The sequence below is a fragment of the Erythrolamprus reginae genome, chromosome 1, assembly GCF_031021105.1.
Source record: "Erythrolamprus reginae isolate rEryReg1 chromosome 1, rEryReg1.hap1, whole genome shotgun sequence".
Lineage (NCBI taxonomy): Eukaryota > Metazoa > Chordata > Lepidosauria > Squamata > Dipsadidae > Erythrolamprus > Erythrolamprus reginae.
In genome coordinates this window covers 78,447,246-78,472,400 of record NC_091950.1, presented here as the reverse complement: position 1 = coordinate 78,472,400, position 25,155 = coordinate 78,447,246, and the positions used below count along the sequence as shown (strand labels likewise).

The 25,155-nt window shown below is 37.1% G+C and overlaps 1 protein-coding gene and 1 long non-coding RNA gene across 3 annotated transcripts in view; one reads left to right on the top strand and one right to left on the bottom strand.

The window, feature by feature from the left end:
* STXBP6 (syntaxin binding protein 6) overlaps positions 1–16,431 on the bottom strand; it is a 110,448-nt gene extending 94,017 nt beyond the window's left edge. The window contains exons 1-2 of one of the 2 annotated variants that reach the window (XM_070756180.1): positions 16,067–16,431; positions 10,507–10,625 (exon numbers count right to left, since the gene is read on the bottom strand). The gene's annotated coding sequence lies outside the window, so the exon portion shown is untranslated. The remainder of the gene's footprint in view (positions 1–10,506; positions 10,626–16,066) is intronic. The other variant, XM_070756171.1, reaches the window with a different exon arrangement.
* The window catches only part of LOC139169687 (uncharacterized), a 181,690-nt gene continuing 172,844 nt past the window's right edge, over positions 16,310–25,155 (top strand). The window contains exon 1 of the long non-coding RNA XR_011559511.1: positions 16,310–16,492. This is a non-coding gene — a long non-coding RNA (uncharacterized lncRNA). The remainder of the gene's footprint in view (positions 16,493–25,155) is intronic.

Sequence of the window (25,155 nt, the reverse complement as noted above, 5' to 3'; positions counted from 1 at the left end):
CGAAGTGGTTTATTCCCTCTCCAAGTGCCCAGAGAAAGGAAAACACTACGTTCACTCTGGGCTGCCCAGACCAAAGGGAGCGTTTCTTTTCTCTGGGCTTTGGCAGAGGTGTATTCCCTCTCCATGCACCCAGAGAAAGGAAAATGCTTTGTTCACTCTGGGCTGCCAAAGCCTCCTTAAGCACTTCCGAAAGGCTTCTCTGAAAGCCCAGAAAAGCCTGAGATGGCCGGGATTAAAGGGGGAGGAAGGAAACTGGCCGGGCCTTCGTGCCACTCTCAAATTTCCTGGGAATTTTTTCCAGGCTTGGGTTCTTAAGTAGTAAATGGTTCTTAAGTAGAGGCAAAAAAATCTTGAGCACCCGGTTCTTATCTAGAAAAGTTCTTAAGTAGAGGTGTTCTTAGGTAGAGGTACCACTGTATTTTGTAGTGGCAGATAAACGCAGTTAGTAAGGCCCAAGTGTTGAGTGCACTGTCATCCTGGTAGGTCATGGCAAGGTCATGACAATTAGTTATGTGCAGAAAGTCTTCACTGCAATGTTTAAATTAGGGTTTTGCTCAGTGTCTCATCTGAATCAGATTTTAACTTTTTACCAGATTCACTGGTAAAAGCCAAAGGCTATCTCCCTTCCAAGTACTAACCAAGTCTGACAACAATATCTAATTATAAGTCACCTGCAGAAATCTGTATGGATCTACAAATATTTGAACAACAAACTTGAAACAAAATACAGTACATGAGTTCTAAGAATTTAGCATTAAAATCAGAATAAAGCAAAATTCCAGCTATTAAGCTGTACTGAATTTTAAGCTAAAATTCTGCCATTAAGCTGTTCTGTAGTCTGTGCTTTTGCCCATGATTTCCCCCCCAATTTTTTTCTCATCTTTGTCAATACAACAACAAGGACCATCACTACAGGTGTACAACCTTTGGGGGAGATACCCCCAGTCTAAAGTAGCCCTCTGAGCATCAAAGTGCTCAGCAGCCACATGCTCTCAAAGGATTGGAGCAACTACTTTGGGAACTTCTCTTTGCCATTTGTTTATTCACATGTATCTGGACAATGACCAAAGCCCCTCAAAACTATTTTGCCAAGTCTTTATGAGACAGAGATTCTAAGCTTTAAATAACATGTTCAGAGGAGCACTTTATTTGCTTCATAAAGCAGCCTTATGAATGGTTTTGCACAGCCCAACTGACCATGACATAAACTGTTTCTAGATTAAGTTGGATGGGTCACAAGGGATGTAGAACTAAGTGCAGTTTGTCATCACCAGCTGTCCTATTTTCAGGATGACAGGACCAGAATTATTATCTCAGCATGCCCTGTATTATAATGGACAATGTAGTAACTGATTACTATTTCCACAAAGTATAAAAGAAAAATAAGTATTAACATATAATGAGGCCTTAAAGGTGATAGCCAATATTGTCATGAATTGGATTTGAAAGCAAACTGGAGACCAATGCAGCTCACATAACAGTGGTGTTAAATGTACCATCCTAGGGGTGTCCAATACTTTCTATACCATTGCATTCTGTACCAGCTGTAGCTTCTACATATTCTTCAAAGGTAGTTTTATAGGGCATGCTACAATAATCCAATAGAAGACCAGGGCAAAAGATGAGTGATGCTTCACGATTCAAGAAAAAGTGCGACTCAACCCGAATTTCCACAAAGATTCTCCTAGGCATGACTACCACTTGATCTCTGAGGAGGAGTTGTGATTCCAGAAGGAAACAAAAGTTGCATCTTAGATAGTGAGAAATAAACTCCAGGTCCTGAGACTCTATGCACCCATAACCACTCCATCTTCTCAGGGTGCAGCTGAAGCTTGCTGTCTCTCATCCTATCTCCAAAATAAGCCCTACTTAAGAGTCTATGAAGCCGCCTAGTTGCCCATTCGTAGTGCTGCGACCACAAGGCAAGGGGAGCTGCCCCACACACCCTGCATCGGCTTATCTCAGGGCCCCCACATCCAGACCATCCATCCCTTGACATCTGTCTTGTGGTAGCAACAATGGCAGGCATGTGCAACAGGAGCCCACTTGGCCGCAAGCCCACTTCTACTTGCTCATGGCTACAAAGGAGCAGGAGGTTGAGCATCATGTCAGTGCCAGAGGGGAGGGCGAGGCAGGTGTCGAGGCATGGGTGGCCTGGCTTCAGGGGCCCTGAGGTAAATTAATAAGGTCCCCAACCCCTCTCTCAGTACTTGTGCGCCATGTGGCCTTCTGCCCCACTGCATGCAAGCAGAAGTGGGTCTCCCATACATGGGGAAAACATGACACCTCCTGAAAATAAGCTCTAGAGCTTATTTTGGGGCCCAAAAGAAAATAAGACCCAATCTTATTTTGGGGAAACATGCGTATAGGGTTCAGTATCATCAGCTTAACTGATAATACTTTATTCCGTGGTGGTAGATGAACTCACCCAGCAGTTTCGTGTAGATTTTAAAAAGGAACAAAGAGAGCACCAAGCACTGCAGCAGCAGCACTCCACAAAGAAAAGGCTGGACCTCTCCTTCCTTATCAACACTGACTGGGACCAGCCTTGGAAAAAGGAGCCTAACTACTGCAAAACTGTGCCTACCCTCCCCAAGTCCCACAACCAGTCTTAGGATATGGTGATTGACAGTATTGAACATACCAAAAATCAATAAGAGCCAGGATAGTTGCACTATCTCCATCTTACTCTTGGTACAGATCATTATTGTTTCTGCCCCGTAATTGGGCTTGAAACCTGATTGGAAAGTTATTTATTGATTTATTAATCTCTTCTTCCTGGATTCTGAAGACTGTATACACGTAGCATTCCTATTTTCTCTCAACAACCATACTATAGAGCATAGAATGGGATGACAGATACTGTTTATCCTAGTGTTTTTTGAACTTTAAGAAGTATGGACTTTAAGATTTGGAATTTCCCAGCCAGCATAGAGTGGAAGTCCCCGTATTTTAAAGCTGCCATATTTGAAAAGGCTGATTTATACAAAGATTTCTGGGAGCTGCATTGAAACCTGACTCTCCCAGATCAGAGTCCATTATTTTATCTATATGCCACAATAGATTTTCTAAGAGAGTTTCAAAGAGAAACTATAAGAATGCAGCTTTTATAATACAGAGCAACAATTCACCACTGTATAAAATGGCATTTTTAAAAAACTAGCTCGTCTTGCAGAATGCTGGAAAAGGTGAAATACTATTTATTGTAGTACTTTTGTATTATTATGCAAGAAAGGTCATTAATACAATGTAAGGAAAGTTGCTGTAATTCATGGTTTTGAACTTAAACAGGAAATAAAAGTATTCATAGTGCAAGGTTAGCCATTAAAACCTTGGAAAATGTTTCATCAGCAGCTCCATCAGCATTTCACACACAAAAAACTATTTACATACTGTATTTCTTGTCTTGTATAAACATTCTCAATATGCTAAGGTCACAAAGATGCCAGTTCATTGTTGCTTTTCCAAAGTTTGATAACAAGGCAATTCACAGGAACATTATAGTTTCAATTACACAGAAGTATAGTCGTTTAAATTGTTGCTAGTTGTACATTGCCCAGAGTTATGTCCAGTGAGTTAAATGGCCATATAAATTTTCTAAATACATTTTTTTAAAAGCACAGTGCAATGCAGATATGCAACAAGTATGTTTTAAGAGCCTCGGTGGTGCAGTGATTAGAGTGCATTACTACTTCTGCTGATCACCGGCTGCCAGTGGTTTTGCAGACTGAATCTCAGTAGGCTCAAGGTTGACTCAGCCTTCCATCCTTCCAAAGTCGGTAAAATGAGAACCCAAATTGTTGGGGCAATATGCTTACTCTCTGTAAACCGCTTAGAGAGGACTGTAAAACACTGCGAAGTGGTATATAAGTCTAAATTATAATAATAATTATTATTTATTAGATTTGTATGCCGCCCCTCTCCGCAGACTGTTACTAAGTGTAAACAGGGGCAATACAAAGTGTACTGGATAAGATCCAAATATTGCTATTTGGTTTAATTACTGCTTGCTAACTAAACTGAATAACTGATTAATTTCAAATGTCAAATTAAATAATAAACCATAATTTTTAAGCTACAACAGTCAATTCATACAAAATCCCAAAGTAAAACCTAGTAATTATTATGTCTTATGATGGGCAATTTGTTATTGTACCATACGTGTCACCAATTTCCAAATGGCAGCATCTTTCTACTGAGTTAGCAAAAGGTGATAACTACAGACTTATTTCTCATCATGAATAATATTGTTAAAAAAAATAATTGGAGTTTTCCAGAACTCCTGGTGAAAAGTCAATTTAAAAGTTTGGTTTACATTGCTGTAGAACAGGGGTGTCACCTGGGAGAGGACGGAGTGGGCATGGCCAAGTACTGCATGGCTAGCTGTGGCAGCCCGAGCTCTCTGCCAGAGAAAATGGGCTCCCGGCCTCCCTTTACAGCTACAACGGCCTCCTGCAAACCTCTGTCAGCAAAAATGGAGCTTGGGAAGGCTGATGTCGGTGGCCCTCCCAAGCTCCATTTTTGGCTGCAAGAGTCTCCTGCAACCCTCTGCCAACAAAAATAGAGCTCAGGAGGTATGAATAAGATAATCAATAGTGGTCAGACATAACCTTGACTCTTTTACAATGAAACTTTATGAATTGTAATTTGTATCATGAAATGAGCAACACAACTGTAAGAATATTGAAACATGTATGCATTCCTCTCTCTGCTTTGAGAGCTGGGCAACTTCTTTCACACATTGCAGTAAGGAATGAACAACCAAAGGAATTTTAGCTTCATGAGGCTCATGAGAACCATCTGACACTATAATAAAAGGTGTTTGTTTTTTTCGTGCATCAGGATGTTTATTTATGCCTTTATGGCTGTTTTGTAAGGCCACTACATTTAAAGAAGTAATGAGAGTAAAGATAGAAGCCTTTTTAAAAAATAGCTGTCTAGATTTGGAATCTATCTAGTCATATACAAGCTTAGTTTCAGATAAAAGTATTTCAAGACAACTAAGAGGATCAGGACATAAATGGCAAGCAAAATGGAGAATGTAAAGTTAATGAAGAAAGGGCTTATAGAATCCTCTATAAATCATTCCATTATTTAAAAAGACAATGCACAGAAAAAGAGAATAATTGTTAAGCATATGTAATAAAGAGCACTTTATGTTGCAGATATTATTCCTATGGTGTGAAAGATTCTTCACTGCAGAATGAATAACGAGCTGGTATCTTTTCTATTACTGCTATGTGAGATACCACTAAAGCATCACTGCCATGGCATTTATTTGGCTTTCTCCCAGCATACCAAGCATGAAACTGAGATAAAACACCAATATCTCAGTTTCTAAAAATGGCAGGAAGCCAAACATGGGGGAAAAAACCCAACTGCGACAGAGAATTTAAGCATTTCCTTATTCTGAAAGGTGAGGGTAGGAAACTGTTTAAAGAAACCCAATGAGCATGGGCAGAAAATATTCTTATTTCATTCCATGAATTTATAGTGACAGCAATCAAGCAACGTTAAACTTATTCATTTAAAATAAAGGGCTCAGAATGTCTTTTATCTGTAGTGCTTTTAATACAGCCCTCTAAAGAAGATCAAGTTGGAATGAAAGCCTGACTTTGCAATACTTAGATTTAGCCACTGTTAATTTACAAATTGTTTTCAGAATATTTAGTCATTCTGTTGCATCAGTCATGAGATAGACCTATTTTGCTTACTGCATATTTTGATGAGTAATGAATATGATTTCATGTGGATACAATGCATCCAGCTATTTCTCAAGCTACATACATGACACAGAAACTGAATTCAGCAGGTCATAATAGTTCACACAAGCTACTTGAAAAAGATTAATAAATTATGACAGATTAGCAGATGAGCATAATTCATTAAGTAAATATTAGAAGCATGAAACCATCACCTTGCTTTATTATCAGAAACAGTTTTTGCTCTGACTTCTTAAACTCTTTCCAAAATGGTCCTATTAAAACTACAGCAAGCAAGAAGCCAATTAACCTAAGAAAATTTGATACCACTTTTTTTTTAAGCTAAGTTTTTATTGGTTTACAATAATCTTCAGGTGACAACAGCAGTTGGGACCAGGATTGCTGTCACTAAGTGATGCGATCATAAAGCACAATGTCATATGAATGCATCCCTTAGAAATGACAATCCCAGCAGTCCTGGGACACACACATTAAATGGTAAGAGGCAGAAGTGCCATTAGCCCCCAGGAGTGGGGATGGGAGAGTGCTGCAGGCATGCAGGCTGGTGGGAAGAATGGGTTGGCTGGAGAGGGAAGTGAAGAAGTGAAGGGACTGCTGCAATATTAAAAGTATGCTGCTGGATTTAGGGACACTATGGAGCGCAGGTGGGGGGCACTGAAGGCAAACCCACACTAGTGTATGAGATTTCTGTGACAGACTTACAGGAACAGACTTCTGACCTTCCTTTCTTGACAATCCTTTTATTGACTTTGCTTGTGAGAAGCTGACAAGGAAGGTTGCAATGGCATAAATGGCAATCACATGATAGCAATTCACTGTGACACTGTAATCACAAGCCAGGTGCCTGAATACGAGATCAGAACCAGGTGATTATGGGGAGACTGTAACAGCTGCAACTTCATAAATCAGTCATGCGATCCCTGATTCACCACTACTATAATTCTAAACAGTCACCGAATGAGTGGTCATAATTTGAGAACTACCCATATTGGCTATTAATAATAGCAAATAAAGGCAATAATTACTCTCACCAAGTAAAACACCTGGGCCACTGCCCACTACTGGCCATGCACTATTCAGAATTTGGCCATGTGAGTGGCTGGTTGGAATGTACACACTTGTGCGCGTAGTTCAACTTGCATGAGTGGAGGGGTAGCGGGCACTTGTATATGTTGGCCCACTTGTATAAGCTGAGCAGGGTACACGAGCATCGGCCTGCTAATTGTGCAAGAGTTGCTTGCGCACACATACCAGCCCACCACTCCCATGGCCCACTTTTCCTCTCCCCTCCTCCAGTGGGGTTACCAAGCCACAAAGGTTATGTACCACTGAAGTAAAATATGGATTTTGAATAATCATGTGCAACTGATTTGGAATAACAGCATGAACACAGTAACCACTAGAAGATGCTTCCCAATGCCTAAAAGAAGAGCAGAAGCATTACATGATTTGATAACTGCAAATAAATTTCAATTCCTTTTGATCTTACTTCTATATGTACATACGTTAAAGGAGTAGTCACAGAAATCTAGAAGCTATTCCATAGAAGGCAGAAAAATCACTCACAATTTCTCTGAAGATTCTGAAAGGAATCTTTAGGAAGATATATTTTATTGTCCAAAACTTCATGTGAATTAAGTGTGAGGTCATACTTTGGAAGACATCCAACTGGTGTCTAATACTGGCTATGTTTGTGAGAGTGGGGGGAGGAGAAATCTAATAGTTTACAGATTCATAGAAAAAAAATCAAAGAATTTCAACATCTTTGCTCAACCTGGGTTGTTTTCTGAAGGTATAAAGGTATTCTTGCTTGTTTTGGGTTGTTTTGTTGTTAAATTACAGTGGTTTTTATTTGGTATTATGCTTTATGCAATGCACTAAGATACACTGGATTGAGGGAGGAAAGATATCTGGTTAATACATAAATAATGTGCCAACTGTGACATTTCATGGAGATGTCATTTACAGACACTGTGACATTTCATGGAGATATCAGATGCAGCTACTGTGACATATAGCTTCCTCACATTCAACTTAGACGGCTCTAAATACAATATAGGCTTGGTTTTTTTTAAAAAAAAGATACACTAAAGCTGAGACAACAAATAGAGAACATGTAAAATAATTATGTGTTCTAAAGAAGGATGTGTGAACTGCAAAAAGAGAAATAGATGCAGATGTAATGCTCTTAAAACTGCAATTCAACACATTAAAGTTGTAATTTTCAGTTTTCTGACTGTCATATTTGTATGCAATAACTGCATATTTTCAGTATCTCTAAACATTGTTAATGCACACAATCTTTTTTTTAAAAAATTTGAAAATGAGTTCTTAATGGCAAAGCAATTCAAAATATGTCCAGTATCCCATTTGATTGAAAAACTAATTTAAGTTTCTCCATTACTCTCAGTAAGGGTAACTTCATCTGATTTAAGCCCAGAAATCCATCTCAGAAAAAAGTTACATTCTAATTAAACCATATTTATTTAGAAGCAATATATAAGACACCTGTCAAATTCTAAATAGTAGGCAGTTACAAAAAAACAAAACAAAATAATATCTGGCTATCCTATCCTAACCTACATAAGTGTTAAAATGAAAAATGAGCCAAGACTGCTATATATCAGCTACTTCTGCAGAAAAATATTGCACAATTAGCTAAGTCAGAAAATAGAAACATAGAAACATAGAAACATAGAAGTCTGACGGCAGAAAAAGACCTCATGGTCCATCTAGTCTGCCCTTATACTATTTTCTGTATTTTATCTTAGGATGGATATATGTTTATCCCAGGCATGTTTAAATTCAGTTACTGTGGATTTATCTACCACATCTGCTGGAAGTTTGTTCCAAGGATCTACTACTCTTTCAGTAAAATAATATTTTCTCATGTTGCTTTTGATCTTTCCCCCAACTAACTTCAGATTGTGTCCCCTTGTTCTTGTGTTCACTTTCCTATTAAAAACACTTCCCTCCTGGACCTTATTTAACCCTTTAATATATTTAAATGTTTCGATCATGTCCCCCCTTTTCCTTCTGTCCTCCAGACTATACAGATTGCAAATGTTTCTTAATATTGTTGAATATAATATGAACTGCTAGAGGGAATGTTTTCTCTATCAGCTCTCCTTTTCCATTTCCAAAAGGCAAACTGTACAGTGAAAGCTAAGCAGAAAGACAAGAAGATAATTGCATTAATAAACATTGTCAAGTTTTTCTTGGTGAGATTGCGACAGGTTTCCTTTGATGAGGAAATATACTCCACGTACTGAAACCAAACATTGGTGCAATTTCTTATTTTTGTTTTCAAATATACAGTTGTTGTTGGGGGGAAAAAACCCAGAAGACTGAGGAATCCATTCTTTGTTTTGTTCTTAAAGTAGGCTATTAAATTAAGTAGAACCTTGTGAATAATTATATACTAGGTTTTTCTTACCTCATGTGGTGAAAACATTGAACTATAAGCATGCTATCAGATGAAACATAAATTAATGTCTTTGTACCCCCCACCCTCCTCTCCACAACTAGTTCATTTGATGATGTTGTAAAAGAAATGTTCCAGGAAATAATGCAACATCAATTCAACTTGATTTTTTTAAAAAGACAATGTTGGCAGCAAGTATTTTTGGGAAATTATTAGTCTTTTCAAATTAACACTAAGATTGTCCAAATGAAAGTCTAAAAGATTCTGCCAGTCCCCAAAAGAATTTCAAAACCTTCCTATCATCTCTAGATTCACATATTGATTTAAGAATGTGCTAGCATTCTATAAGAAATAAATGCACTATTCTAAATTTAAGCATTTGCAGAAGTAAAGGCTTCAATTCTCCCGCAATAAAGTCTCTAATGCATTGGCTTCCCTGAGCCCCGTTGAATGAAGAGGATTTATCATGGGCTGGATATAAAATATACTTAATTTATTTAAATCATATAATAATGTTAAAAATTATGATGTTGTGGGGTTGCAGTACTTGCTGCCCAAGGCCACATGTAGCCTACAGGCTGCGAGGTGGACATGACTGTCTAAAGAAAGATGTTTTACATGTCAATCCTAGAAAATTTCAACTTATTTAAATACATAGGTCTATTGAAGTTCACGATATAAGAGAACTGTAGTGGATCTGTAAGTATATGCAATTCATTTGTCAGTACAAAATAATTCTTTCCCTAGCTTGAAAAGCTACAGAGTATTTTTAAAAATTATAAAAATAAATTTGAGATCAAATGGTTACTTTTTAAGAATATTTGTGCTCGACAGTATTTCTTGACACACAACTAGGATGACTAGAAAGCTTATTTTGGAATATGAAATTATTAACAACATTCCTGAACAGGTAACAATTATATGGCGAAGCAACAGAATGGGTGTTATTAAGGAACATAAGTCAAAAGATTTGATCACATAATAGTAGCTCCTGTCTTTCAGAATCAAGGATCAAAGTGCCATTTACTTTTCATTAAAAGATAGTCAAGCCAGTGAAAAAAATCTTAGACTCACGAGTATTTAGAGGCCAATTACAATACCTCATTAATTAGAAGGGGTACTCTTTGTCTGAATCTACATAGGTAAAAAATTGGAAAGTGAAAGTGGACAGATTAGTTAAACAATTCTATGACAAATATCCAGATAACCCCAAGGGTCCCCCTGGGGGAGGGAGGGGTGGTTAAACTTATTAACCCCTTTTGATCTTGATCTCTCTCTCCACTGTAGGATATGTTTTTTTCTTGAGGGGAGGTCACCTGTCAAACTGGTGCAAAAGTTGGTGATAAATTAATGACTTACCACATTATCTATAGAAGGCCTGATGTTTGGGAACTTGGCAGAGGTGATGTAGATGCAGCCACAAAGCAGTCTTCCAAGTGGTTCAAGTGTTTTTATTATTGTTGTGAGCCGCCCTGAGTCTACGGAGAGGGGCGGCATACAAATCTTAATAATAATAATAATGATAATGATAATAATAATAATAATAATAATAATAATAGATAATGGATGAAGAAAGAGGTTCAGACGGGACTCTCCTTAGCTTCTCAGGTTGTAATGGAGATCAGGGGATTATTATTAATTATTATTTATTATTAAATATTAACTATTTAAATAATCAAGTTATTTAATTTATCATTACATAAATTCAGTATTTCCAAGACTTGAAAGATTCTGTTAATGTAGCTTTACAATAAAATAGAATTTGCTAATCTGGTTATGTTGCTTGTCTGGTCTACCTGGGAAAGGTACAAATATTTAAGGAAAATCATGGATATTCTGCCTAGATCTTTATAATTCTTTGGGATCTTTTGCAGAAAAGCAAGAAAGAGTAATTGGCTAGATACGTTTTCCGAGATATAAGAGAAATACAAATTTAACAACTTTATGGTTCCAAACTAGAAGTTTTACTGAACTGAATTAGACTTAAGAATGTTAATCTTGCACAAATCAAGAACCTGACCATTAAAAAACTAGTTATTTGCTAGTGTCAAATACTGTATGATTTATTTTATTTTTTTGCTCAGGTATATGATGAGAATATTGAGACAGTGACTGAATACCATGGGATTTTACAAATCAAGGAAATTAAAAGTAATTAACATTCCTTGCAATCCTTTGAAGGCAGGAAATCATGTGTTCATCTATCCTACTGCAGTATAAATCATGTCGGAGATTCTGACATCACAACATAGCAAATTATTCTGATTCTGTCCTGTTTAACTGGTGATTGCTTTATATTCGAAAATACTCCCCCCCCCTTTTCTGATGAAATTGCATATGTTTGCAGATTTACTAGAAGCATAAATCTACTATGAATAACATCCAAGTTAAACTGAATTAATAATAAGTGGGATTTATAAAGTCTGTCAAGATACCAGCTTGATTTATGTTATAATTTATATAAATTAAAATAGTTTTTCTAATCAAAAGCATAAAAAGCTATTGAAATGTACAACTTGATAAAAGGTTCTGGCTGAGTTTGCACAACATACTAATCCAGACTAACTGACAACATAAAATTCCAGGGACAAACAATTTTTTAAATCATTTTGGCTGAAAAACTGCTTTGAGATGTTTAACACAAAAAGCATTACAAGACTATGCCATACAAATAATTCATTCCAAGTAACAAAACAGTTCCCAAATCGAGCAGGTCAAAAGGAAAATTAATCTGTCCTGAAATATAGTATGTATAATACAATATTTTACACACATACAGAAAGATAGAGAGGAGGGAGATTGGGGGGTGGGGAAAGGAGAGTGGGGGGGACCTGTTCCAAATTCATTCCAGGAACCTCCTAAAACTGGTTGTCTAGTGCTCCTGTCTGCTTCTACTCCTGAAATGCTCAAGAATTGAATTGCATAGAACTCTAGGACTTTCTAACTACAAAGGAGAAACATGCCAGGAGTATACAACAAAATGTATTTTAAAAAGTGTTCATGTTATTCTTCTATTTCACTACCTCCCAATATTGCTTCTGTTGTTCTTGCCCTAAGGTGGTTAACATTCTAAAAAGTGAGTCAGAATTTGTGGTGGGTGTGTGTATGTGTGTAAGAGTTGCTTATCAATTGTCTGTAACAAATACCTCTGCTTTATAGCATAACTATAATTTGGCAGACAATTTTATAGTCCTGATTTGGTTAGCTGAGCTCATGGGACTTCATAGGCCTATGCATCATTTCAGACTTGTTATGTAATTATTTTTAAAAGAGTTATGAAAAGTAATTGGCTTCACATTATCATACATTCAAAAACATATTTTTGGAATTGAATATGGAACATGGAATAGTTATAATGCTAAACTGTAAGAATATTGCCAAATGGTTAAAAAGGCAAGTAAATAAACTTTTTTTAAAAAAAATCTGTAAAAGCAACAATAAAATTTCTAGCAATGTTAGGATTGGTTTGAATAGAGGATAAAGATAAATAAAACATGGCTTAGGACCAGATATATTTATTTAATTTGACTTCTGTGACGCCCAATCCCGAAGGACTCAGATTATCTACGAGACCGTCTTCTGCTTCATGCATCCCAGCGGCCAGTTAGGTCCCACAGAGGCCTTCTCCAGGTCTGGTCGGCCAGACAATGTCATCTGGCAGGACCTAGGGGAAGAGCCTTCTCTGTTGCGGCCCTGGCCTTTTGGAACGAACTCCCACCGGAGATATGTACCAACCCTCCCTCCTGGTCTTTTGCAAAGCTTTGAAGACCTATCTCTGTTGGCGGGCATGGGGGTCATGAGTGTTGAGATTGGCTTCAACCAATGCTTTGAGTGACTGGATGAATGTGGATGAGTATGTTGGGATAGATGGGGTTTAGAATTTTTTTAGCTTTATAGCATTTTTTAAAAATTATATTTCTACACATTGTATTGTATTTATTATGCTGTACGCCGCCCAGTCAGTTGGGAAGGGCGACATAGAAGTCAAACAAACAAACAAACAAACAAACACAAGTCTGATGCAACTTTTGTGCTTCAACAACCATTACCTAGACCTAGAATAAACTCACAGCACTGATAAAGGTTCAGAATACAATTGAGCAAGGAAAATGCCCCATTATTCAAATCATTTTTAAATCATTTTTAAAATGTCAACTATACTTTATGCATACAGCCTTCTAGGCATTCACTATACTTCAAACATTCAAATGTTTCTCAGTCACATGAAAACTCAAGTCACATTCCACTACTTAACTATTTTATCTGAAGAACCAAACACAGACTAAAATCCAACCATATGGAAAAGATGTCTTGCCCATCCTTTATTTCCTAGATGTGCTATGGATGATTTCCCAGCCGGGTTTGGATAATATGAGGAAATGTAAATTGTCATTGCACCTACTGAAATAATACTAACTGGATGCAACTCATAAAGTTTACATAATGATATATTCATAGGTATTCCGTTATGACTCCTAAAATTGCTAAGTAATATTAACGCAAAATACAGGCCATAGGCTTTCAAACCAATGATTGGTTCTCTTTTGTATTAAAATAAACATTGCTTGAGAATAGGAAAATACAAAGTTTTCCTGCAAATGGTTTGCACAGTTTAGGCTAAATTCCAATTGTTTTAACAATTGAGTCTACTAAAAAAGAGGCCTTTTCCTGTACTTTAACTGGAACTTTTTTGATCTTTCAGAGGCTACTTCTACCTTCCTAAAATATGTGCTTGTTTTTCTTTCTTAAGAAACTTGAGAATTTTTTTTAAAAAGCCTTTCTTTTAAAAATGGTTTCCCAGCTAAGATGCTGACTTAAGAAATCTGAAATAGAATCATAAGGGGAGATTAGATATGAGGTACAAAACTGATTTGCCTGTTTAAGCAATGGAAAACAAAACACAGAAAAATAGAAAAAAATGATAGTGATCGATAATTATGGTATATCAAAGGGAAATCAGTTGCTGAAAGCAATAGATTTGAAAGTTGTCAGAGAAGAAAAGAAAATCAATAAAAAATCAAGTCTTTAATCTGTTATCTTTATTGATTGATCGAAATCATTGGGTATGATTTTTATTGTTAACTTCAAGATATCCACTGCAACTTATATATCAATAGATCTTAAGTAGTCTAAAGTTCTTTCTATCTATCTATCTATCTATCTATCTATCTATCTATCTATCTATCTATCTAATATTAACTAGAATTATTGGGAAAAATTTAAGAAATATACATTTGAATACAAAATTATAAAATAGCAACCTGTTACTGAGGGAAATAAAACAATTAAATTGTAAAAAACTGAACACTTAAGACTGAGGGATTCATGATGATAAATTATGGTTTGATAGAAAAACTACCACAGCCTTTCTGCTTTTCAACATAAATATGCTTTTATTTTTAAATCTTTGAAAAAGTATTGAAGTGCAATCTATGGCCAAATTTATCTGCTTGATTGTTAATTGTGCCATAGCATGTACATTTATAGTTAACACATTAGACTATCTGTCCTAGCAATAATTAGAACTGCAGTCATTAGAAGAATTGAAGCATAGGCTTCAGAGTACTAGAATTACTGATGGATTTCTACCCCATCTTCATTATTACCTCAAAATAAATTCTACTGCTTACATCAAGTTAAGTGTGTTTTGATCTCGGGCTTAAAATAAAGGATTGGAATAATGAAAAATCTAGCCATTAGAGGAGCAAGTGAGTGTAAGAAGCATCCATTTCTGGACTGCGTAAGAACGCTTGGACCATTTCCCACTATACAGGCTTTTAAACCCCACAAGTCCGGGATCAGGCAAACCGACTAATAGATTTTTGGAGAAGGACGAAAGAGAGCAAGAGACAGAAACAATGCAGTACAAGAGAGAAGGGGATGCAACTTCTTCCCGTTAAACTGAATGAAGCTCGCGTGGCCAAACTGCTCCATTCAGCAGCGCTCCGCATAAATGAAGTCGGAGAAGGAGGGAAGAAGAGGCGAATTGCCAAGAGGCGCGTTCAGGGCGAGAGCTGCCCCGTTTTTCCAATCCGGAGATGCAGCCGCTCGCTGCCTTTCGCGGTCTTTCCGAAGGCAGCTTCGCCGAGTTTGTCCCGAGCACTTTGGAAAATGGAGGCGATTCCAGTTCTGGAGGTGTTTTTTTTTTTTTACCTTCCCCTCCATCGCCACGCAACTCCTATTTTACGCAGTACGGATCCGAACATCTCTCCGGCCACTTGAAAGCTGTTTAATACATATAAGCCAGCCCAATGAACTTTTTTTCCCTTCCCCAACGCAAAATGTATTGTGAATCCGAGGCAGCATAGAGCATATATATATATAGTTTTGGTGTGTTCGGGTGGCGTGTGTGTGTGTTTATATGGGTGTGTGCATATATGCACCATCACAATAAACAAACTCGAAACAATGATTAGATCTCCCCCTCCCTCAGAATATCCCGCGTAAATGTCTCCTTCTCAGTCAGGAACCCGGGCAAAATATTTTACCGCGCCATCCCAAATTTATTTTCAGCTAACCGGGCGGGTTGGACGGGGCGAGCTTTTCGCGCCAGGCTTCAGACGCAAGACACTCCCTCCCTTTCTCCGCGCGTCCACAGCCTGAGATCCGTCTACTCCCTCCCAAAACCCGCGCTCTCCACTCCACGAGAGAAGCAGCCTCGGAAAGAGAGAGAAAGAGCGAGCTCCGGAGAAGTGGCAAAAAGGAGCGCGGGCGCGTCTCCCCCTCCTATTTCTCGACGTTCCCCTCCCTCGGCTAGCCTAGCCTGCTTCTTTCGGGATCAGCCCGCCAACTTCAGGGCGAGTTGCCCGAGAAAAAGAGCAGAAATAATTGGGGGAAGAGATCGCTGAGTCCCGGCGCTTTGAGGGGAAAAATAAAAGATAAACCAGCGTACGTCGTAACTAGCTTCAGCGAGACTTACCTTCCCGCTGCCGCGTTCCGCAGCTCCAAACTGTGGCTTTTTATGGCTCCAAGCAAAACGACGACCTGCACACGAAGGGTTCGGCCACCAAAACAAAGAGTAATTAACCAATCAGACCCATGAGCCCAAGTGGGAGGGGGGGACCTCTTTGCCGCCTTCTTCTTCCTCCTCCTCCTCTTCCACGCTCCTCTAAGGCACTTTAACTGGAGCGGCTCCTACTGCTCTTTTCCCCGCCAGCGGAGCGGGGCTACCCAGCTGTGAGCCAGCGGTGGAAAAGAGGCGCGCCACGTGTCTGCGCGGAGCCAATGGTAAAAGGCAGCCGCCGAACCTTCCTTAAGCTCTGCCCTCCCTTCTTCGGCTTTCTCCCATGTGATCACCTCGAGAGCTTAAAGTTCAGGTTTGGACACCGACCTGGAGGAGGAAGCGGTGAGGAGGAGGTGGTGGTCTGGGATGAGTTAGGAACACCCGCGGGGTTGTTGCGGGTGGTTGGGAGGGAGAATGACCCTGGAAACAAGAAGGGGAGATGAATGTAGGGTTGGGTTAATAAGGGGAGGGAACAGCCTTCCTCAGACTGGTCCCCCTTCAGGTAGTCTATTCGAGTTCCAGCCTGTCGCCAAAAGTCTGGGAATTAGAGAAGTGGTGATCCGCCCACCTAAGGAGCACTAGATTGATTGTGAACGTTTGTGTCGCATTATCATTTTCAAATGATATGAGTTTGCTACCGTTCTGGCTTGGTGCCCTCTCCTTATGTATCTTTAATTTACTTTAAAATGTAAGGGGGTGTAAATATCGGAGTTCTACTACTGCAAGGCTCCTTGGAGTAGTCCTCCTTCCCTATCAAGTGTGTGTTGTAATGAGTAAGGTGGTGAGAAAGCTTTTCAAAGGGTTGCAAATGGAGCAGCTCCTTACTCTGTCCACTAACTGGATTAACAAGATTCTTCTCTGATGAGGGAAGTTGGGCAATTTTAATTGTAGGTGAAAAGAAAGGAGAGCTGGCATAAGAATAAATAATGCCTGACTTTTTATATACAGGTGTAATCCTGTACTAAATGAAACATTTGTTAAGTGAATTTTGCCCCATTTTATGACTTTTCTTGCTACAATTGTTTTAAGTGAATATGTGAAGTTATCAAGTTAGTAACAGGTTTGAGGTAATCTGGCTTCCCTATTGACTTTGTTAAAAGGTCACAAAAGGTGATTTACATGACCCTGGGACACTGCAACCGCCATAAAATGAATCATTTGTCAAAGCAGATGAATTTTGATCATGTGAGCATAAGGATGCTTCAATGGTTATAAGTGTGAAAAGCAGTCATAAGTCACTTTAGTGCTGTTGTAACTTTGAATGGTCACTAAACAAATTGTTGTAAATCGAGGACTATTTGTACTTTAAAGTCACTTTAAATAAAACCTTTTGGCATGATTTACCCTATATAACTTGGTTTATATTTCTGTTAACAATTAAGCAACATTTCAAATTCTGATTGGTACTGAAAATAGTTGCTGTTTGGGTTTTTGTAACATACAAAGCTTATGTAAACCAACAATAGTAAAATTAAAGGCAGTTGGGCAGACTTAACATGGCAATCTTGTTAATTATTCACTACTTGGCATGTCAAATAAACCTCCTCAACATTACAGTTTTCCAGAAAACTCTAAAAATATTGTTTACTAATAGCAGAAATACAGATCTGCTCAGTTCTCAAATGCTTGCTGTTTACTGAGGCTAAGTAGTTTTTCTTTTCTCGTATATATGTTCTATGTTTTATTCATAAAAATATAGCTTGTGCAAATTGTATTCTAGACTTTGAGATAAATAAATTATTAAATAATCGATTAACTGAAGAGCAAAATATTTCACATGAGGGTTATATCCTTAAATAAGATACAAAGATGAAATAACATCTAGAAATAACTCAGAAAGTCTTACAATGAATAAAAATTATAAGGGGAGAAAGTTAAAACGGCATTAAATGATACTATTCTAAAAAGGAGTACAAATCAACTTGCAGAGGAAACTAAAAACCCTGCCTGACAGGATTAAATGCATAGGTAAGATATGTTAAAGAAACGGGAAACCGTTAAAAAATGCTTGTTTGTACATTAGAGCAATTCCAAAGAACATATTTAAGTTAGCTAAAATCTGCCACATCTCAAAGATTTTACTTTCTGCAAATCAGCTTAGTTAGATTCTATACATACAATTATAGCTATCCTTTTAAATATACTTTAGTAGTCATCCAATAAAATATAACAATGTGATAATTCTTTATATCTGTATTGTTTTATTGTTGCTGTGAGCCGCCCCAGTCTTTGGAGAGGGGCGGCACACAAATGTAATAAATTATTATAAATTATTATTATTATAGAGCCGGAGTGGCACAGTGGTTAGAGTACAGCACTGCAGGCTACTTCAGCTAACAGCTAGCCGTAGTTCAGAAGTTCAAATCTCACCACTGGCTAAAAGTTGACTAAGCCTTCCATCCTTCTGAGGTGGGTAAAATGAGGACTTAGGCTGATTCTGTAAACCTCTTAGAGAGGGCTATAAAAGCACTATGAAGCAGTATATAAGTCTAAATGCTATTGCTATCTTTAGATCAGGCCACATCAGGGTTGTGTTTAATCTTGTGGGGCTGGGGTGCGTGTGGCCAGTTTGGGCCTGGACAGTTCAACATCACTCATGTTGGGGTGCCTGAAGTGCCCTAAGCGCTCTACCCCCAGAAACGGGCTCTGCAGATAAGTAAAGTTGAATTTAGAGAATACTTGAACTGGAGTTCATTAGGAAGTTTTAGGATTGTAGGCTTAACTATTGTAATAACTTGGGGTGGGAGAGAAACTTATCAGAATAAAAAAAAGCAAAGTACTTTACAGATAGTCCTCAACATATGACTACAACTGCACCCAAACTTTCCGTTGCTAAGCAAGACAGTTGCCCCATTTTACAATCCTTGTTGTCTTAGTTCTGAAATGTATCATAGCAGTTGTTAAGTTAGTAAAACAATTAAATAAACAGGCTTCCTCATTTACTTGGCTTGTCAGAAGGTTGCAAAGGGTTATCCATGAGCTTTGGACACTGCAACCACTATAAATACATGCTAATTACCAAGTGTTTGAATTTTGATCACACAACTATGAGGATGCTGCAACAGTTGTAAATGTGAAAAATGGCCATTAGTTACTTTTTTCAATGTTTTTGTATCTTCAAATGGTCACTAAATAAACTGTTCTAAGTTGAGAACTACTAGTGTGTGATTAACTAGTAACATGGTTATGCTAAATAACGACTTTTAAATTTGTAGACTTTCTGGGTGGAGAATTCTGGAAATTGAAGTCCACACATCTCAAAAGTTTCCAAGTTTGAAAAACATTGCCATATAATTACTAGAGATCAAGTTTAACTCCAGCTGTTATAAGATACGAATATGTGGAAACCTTGAATAATCCATTTATATTCATGTCACTGTATTATATAACGATAGTATTTTCTGTAAGCATTAAAAGGAACATTTTCATTTTAAGATTACCGTATAGTGGAAATGTAGTAATTTGCAGATAAGCACTAATAAGTTAAATGATATTTCTTATAAAGAACATCCCAAACTGTGATTTAGATAGGAATTAAGATTAATTTTTATATATTGCCTACATATTACATCTTAAAATATAACTAATATTGGGTGAAGAGAAAAAGATTATTTCCAAGGTTTTATAGAGATTTGACTTTACTAACTTAGCATTTATACTTTACAAAAATAGAATTATTGTACAGACTGAACAACTATAACCATTTTGTTGTTTGCTTTTATTCAAAGGCATGATGACATTTCGGTAATTATAAGAGACTTTTTGTTTTTTGCTAGATTTATTGATATTTAGAATACAGGTTACAATACAACTTAGAATCCAGAGGTGAGTTCCTCACAGTTCGGACCGGTTCACCAAAATAGTAGCGAACTGCTGGTGATGTCATGATGATGTCATGGAACTGTTTTGATCAGTGCTGGTCCGTGGGCACCACCATTTCTTTCTTTAAAAAAAATTTAATTTTTCCCAGAAAGTTTTTTTGCCGAGTTCCAGCATGCGTCACTATCTACTTTTCAACTTTTTTCAGGGGGTTATTTTTTGGCATTGCACAGGCATGTTCCTGAGGAAAAAAGATTACATCATCCCTATAGACAGGTGATCATAGCTTAGGTGCTTGGCAACTGGCTTGTACTTATGATAGTTGCATTGTCCAAGAGTCATATGTTCAGCCAGCAAAGTCAGTGGGAGAAAAGAGATTCATTTAATAAGCACATGATTAACTTAAATACAATGATTAATTTAATAACTGTGGTAAAATGAGGCACAACTCACTTGACAGCTGCCTTGATTAGCAACAAAATTTGGGGCTCTATTGTGGTCATAAGTAGAGAACTATCTGCAAGTGAAGGCTATCTTAATATTATTTACTTGCTTATTTTGAAATATGCTAAGATCAAAGTTTAATTATAAAACAGATTCTACTTATTCAGAATTCTTATTGGCTTCAAAATGTAAATTTCAATTACATTTATTACAGTCATAGACCAGAACAAATAAAAACACAAGTAAATATATAATTAAAAATTATAGAATAAAATAATATATAACATAAAATCTATGATAAAATACAGTCTATCATAGTAACAACTATTAAAACTTTTCAAGCTTAAGCTGAAGGTTCCTATTCTATTTCAGGAAGTGACATCTAAAGGAGACATATTCACAAACATGTTATAGTATTACAAAAAGCAATTATGAACCAGAATCAGTAACCAATAAATAGCCATGTAAAACAAAACTCTTGTTCATGAGGGAATCTAGCATGACAGCATAATAAAACAGAAGTTTCATGTAATTTTCAGTCCCAACAAAAGTCATAATACACCAAAGAACATTTGAGATGCAATTGGTTTTTCCCCCCCTAAGGCATCTAGGGAAGGATACAAAGAAATTCAATTATAACTCAACGTTATGTTTATTTGTTTTGTCTTTTCATGATGTCAAATCACTGCCACAATATCCTTTCTCCCAGCCCACCTAACAAGTCTCTTGTGTGTTTAGAAATTGAGATACTCTTGGCTGGTGGTTTAAACATTTTTAAAAAGAAATAATGAACAGATCTTAAGAGTAGAGCTTTTCCTAAAATATTTTTTTGTCAAATGAAGGAAGCTGTTTTTCTTTTGGGTTTTGTTTGTGGTTGGGGAGGAGTGGGGGGTGATGATTTGTTTTTTCATTTGTAGTCATCATACAGAATTTTATGGTGGCAGAGATTTATAATTCCCTTAGGTATATAACATTGTTACCTCTTCTTGGCTAGACAGTTGTCTCTTTCTTTCTTTCTTTCTTTCTTTCTTTCTTTCTTTCTTTCTTTCTTTCATTTATTTGACTTCTATGCCGTCCAATCCCAAAGACTCAGGGTGGCTTACAACAACAATAAAAATACAATATAAATACATACAAAGTGATAAAAGAGGTTGAACATTATCAAAGACTAAAACATTATCTAAAACAAAACCCCATAAAAAGTTATTTAAAAGGATGGTTACAATTATATACATGCACACACATAATTGAATATGTGATTGTTTAAAGTATTTTTTATGGAGGGACTAAACCAAGAAACAAATACTGCTGAGTTTATAGAGTCTCATCTAGCAGACAATGTTTTTCTCTTTTATCATTACTGCTATCAATCCTCCATTTTTGTGGCCTTTTTATAGTTATACAAACTACTACAAAAGTGGGATAAAAATTCAAAAATATTCTGTCTTGAAATAAAAACAAATGTTTTCCAATTTAAATATTCTGCAGGAAAAGAGAAAACCAACTCCATTTTCAATGCACTGAGTAGGGTGATATACTGAGAGACCTGGATATTGGTTGTAGATACACACTATAATTTTAGAGTGATGTAGTTCTTATAAACTGCTGACATGCCACACAAAACCATGTTGTATGTCTTTGACAGTCTTGCAAATGAAAAATCTTAAAATAAAACTTCCACAGGAGTGTATGGACCTTGGATAATTGTGGCAAATAACTGGCAGCTGGATATATTCAAGTTTTGTTTATAATTTATTTGCTGTTCAAAAAACTAGAAAAGCAAGTTACTCAGTCATATTTCATTCTAACCATTGGATAACTTGAAAAATGGTGTGGAAGAAGTGATTCAGATCTTGTGTAAACACAGCATCCCTCTGCTATTTATTAAACTACAGGTAGTATTCGATTTATATCAGTTCCTTTAGTGACTGTTTGAAGTTACAATGACATTGAAAAATGGCTATTTTTCACATGGCCGATGTAGCATCCCCCATGGTCACATGATGGATTACAGCATTCCTGGCAAACAGACAACAAGTGGTCAAAATAGGAAGCACCATATCCACCCCCGTCCCAGTTAAAAGCGGTGTTCCCCAAGGTAGTGTACTGGGACCAACGCTCTTCATTCTCTACATCAATGACCTTTGCGATTACATCACAAGCAACTGTGTCCTCTTCGCCGATGATGTAAAACTCTTCAACACCACCGATAACACAACTACTCTCCAAAAAGACCTTGACGCTGCTTCTGAGTGGTCTAACACATGGCAACTCCAAATCTCAACTAGCAAATGCTCTGTCCTACACATTGGGAAGAAGAATCTGAACACCAAATACGAACTGAATAATCAAATTATCACAGATAATCCCCACTCGGTTAAAGACCTTGGTATACTAATAAAAAAAGATTTAAGTGCCAAAGCCCACTGCAACAATATAGCCAAGAAGGCTTCAAGAGTTGTAAACCTAATCCTACGTAGCTTCTGCTCTGGCAATCTCACACTACTTACTAGAGCTTACAAAACTTTTGCCAGACCCATCCTCGAATACAGCTCATCTGTTTGGAACCCATATCGTATCTCAGACATTAACACCCTTGAAAATGTTCAAAGATACTTCACCAGAAGAGCCCTTCACTCCTCCACTCGAAATAGAATACCCTATGAGACTAGACTTTCAATCCTGGGCCTAGAAAGTTTAGAACTAAGACGCCTTAAACAAGATCTAAGTATTGCCCATAAGATCATATGCTGCAACGTCCTGCCTGTCGGCGACTACTTCAGCTTCAACCACAACAACACAAGAGCACACAACAGATTTAAACTTAATATTAACCGCTCCAAACTTGACTGTAAAAAATATGACTTCAGTAACAGAGTTGTCGAAGCGTGGAACTCATTACCGGACTCCATAGTGTCATCCCCAAACCCCCAACACTTTACCCTTAGATTATCTACGGTTGACCTATCCAGATTCCTAAGAGGTCAGTAAGGGGCGAGTACAAGTGCACTAGAGTGCCTTCCGTCCCCTGTCCTATTACTCTCCTATATATCCTATATCTCTTCTTCTATTCTTTCATGATATACTCTATTCCTATATATATATATGTATGTGTATATATATATATATATATATATATATATATATATGTATATATGTATATATGTATGTATGTATGTATGTATGTGTATATGTATATGTATGTGTATATGTATGTGTATATATATATATATATAGTGTATTCTGTTACTATATTCTATATATTCTATATATTCTATATATGTATATATATATGTGTGTGTATGTATATATATATATATATTCTGTTACTATATTCTATATATTCTATATACTGCATTCTATCCCTATATATTCTATTCCTATATCTTCTTTTCTATTCTTTCTTAGATATATTTTACTATGAATATCTCCTCTATAACCTTCATCATGTATTTTACTATGTGTATATTGATATATACTCACTAAAACCCTCATTGTGTATTGGACAAAATAAATAAATAAAATAAAATAAATAATAAATGATCAAAATTCAGATGCTTGACAACTGGTTCATATTTCTGAGAGTTACAGTATCCCAGGGTCATGTGATCATCTTTTGCGACCTTCTGACAAGCAAAATTCACAGGGAAGCCAGATTCACTTTACAATCATGTTATTAACTGAACAACTGCATTGATTCATTTAACTATGGCAAGAAAAGCCGTAAAGTACAGCAAAATTCACTTAACAACTGCCTTCTTTAGCAAGAGAAATTTGGAGCTCAGTTGTGTTCATATATCAAGGACTATGGGTTGATTTTTTTAAAGGCATCTGCAGAAGCCTAAAAAAGGTGTGACTGCTTTCAAAACTTTCATTGTCTTTAATGATGGGGTTCCCTAAACCAGTAGAAACATTCTTTATATTCATGAAGAACGTAAAAGCTTTAGATTTCTTAAGTGGACAGGGGGGATGGATGTTCTGGATTCTGGTTAGAACTTTGGTTAAATTGGAAATAACGCTTACTGAATGCAGGATTTCATAAACAAAAAACTCCATCTCTATTTCTTCTCTCCTCCGTATTCAAAATGCATTACAGGCAGTCACATTCCTTCCTCTCTTATCTTTAACAATTAAAGCACACCAAAGCATTCCTCCAGGCCTCCTCCCTTATCTTAAGATTTATGTCTAGGCAGTGTAATTCAAAGCACTAAGAACAGCTGTTAAATAGCATAGAATTGCTAACTTACTTCGTAGCCATACCGGCACACGTCCATGATGGATTTACAACATTGAAAACTACGCCCTTCTTCCCCGTTGGCACCCAGACCTGACAAATAAGTCACTTCAGTAATTAACCCGTTCCTCCCTTTCATATCTCTTCCTAAACACTTGTTCCCTGCGCCTTTGTACCTTCCTGAAATGTGGATTTAACCATCTATTATCTGTCTCTTCTTCACTGGGGTCTGGACTCATAGTAACGTCCTGTGGCTGGCCTCCCGCCTGTTCTGACACCTATAACACAGGACCTGCCACTAATTCATAAACACTATCTATATCAGAGTCAGCAACCTCTTCGCCATCCTCCAACTGACCAGGAGTATATACAACAATATCCAAAGTTTCTTTTGCCCTCCACAGTTGGTATTAAATTCCATACCCTTTATTACATTTTTTCAGCATTTTTTTTATTACTGCAGTAACAATTTTGCCTTAAGATTAATTAATTAATTTATTAGATTTGT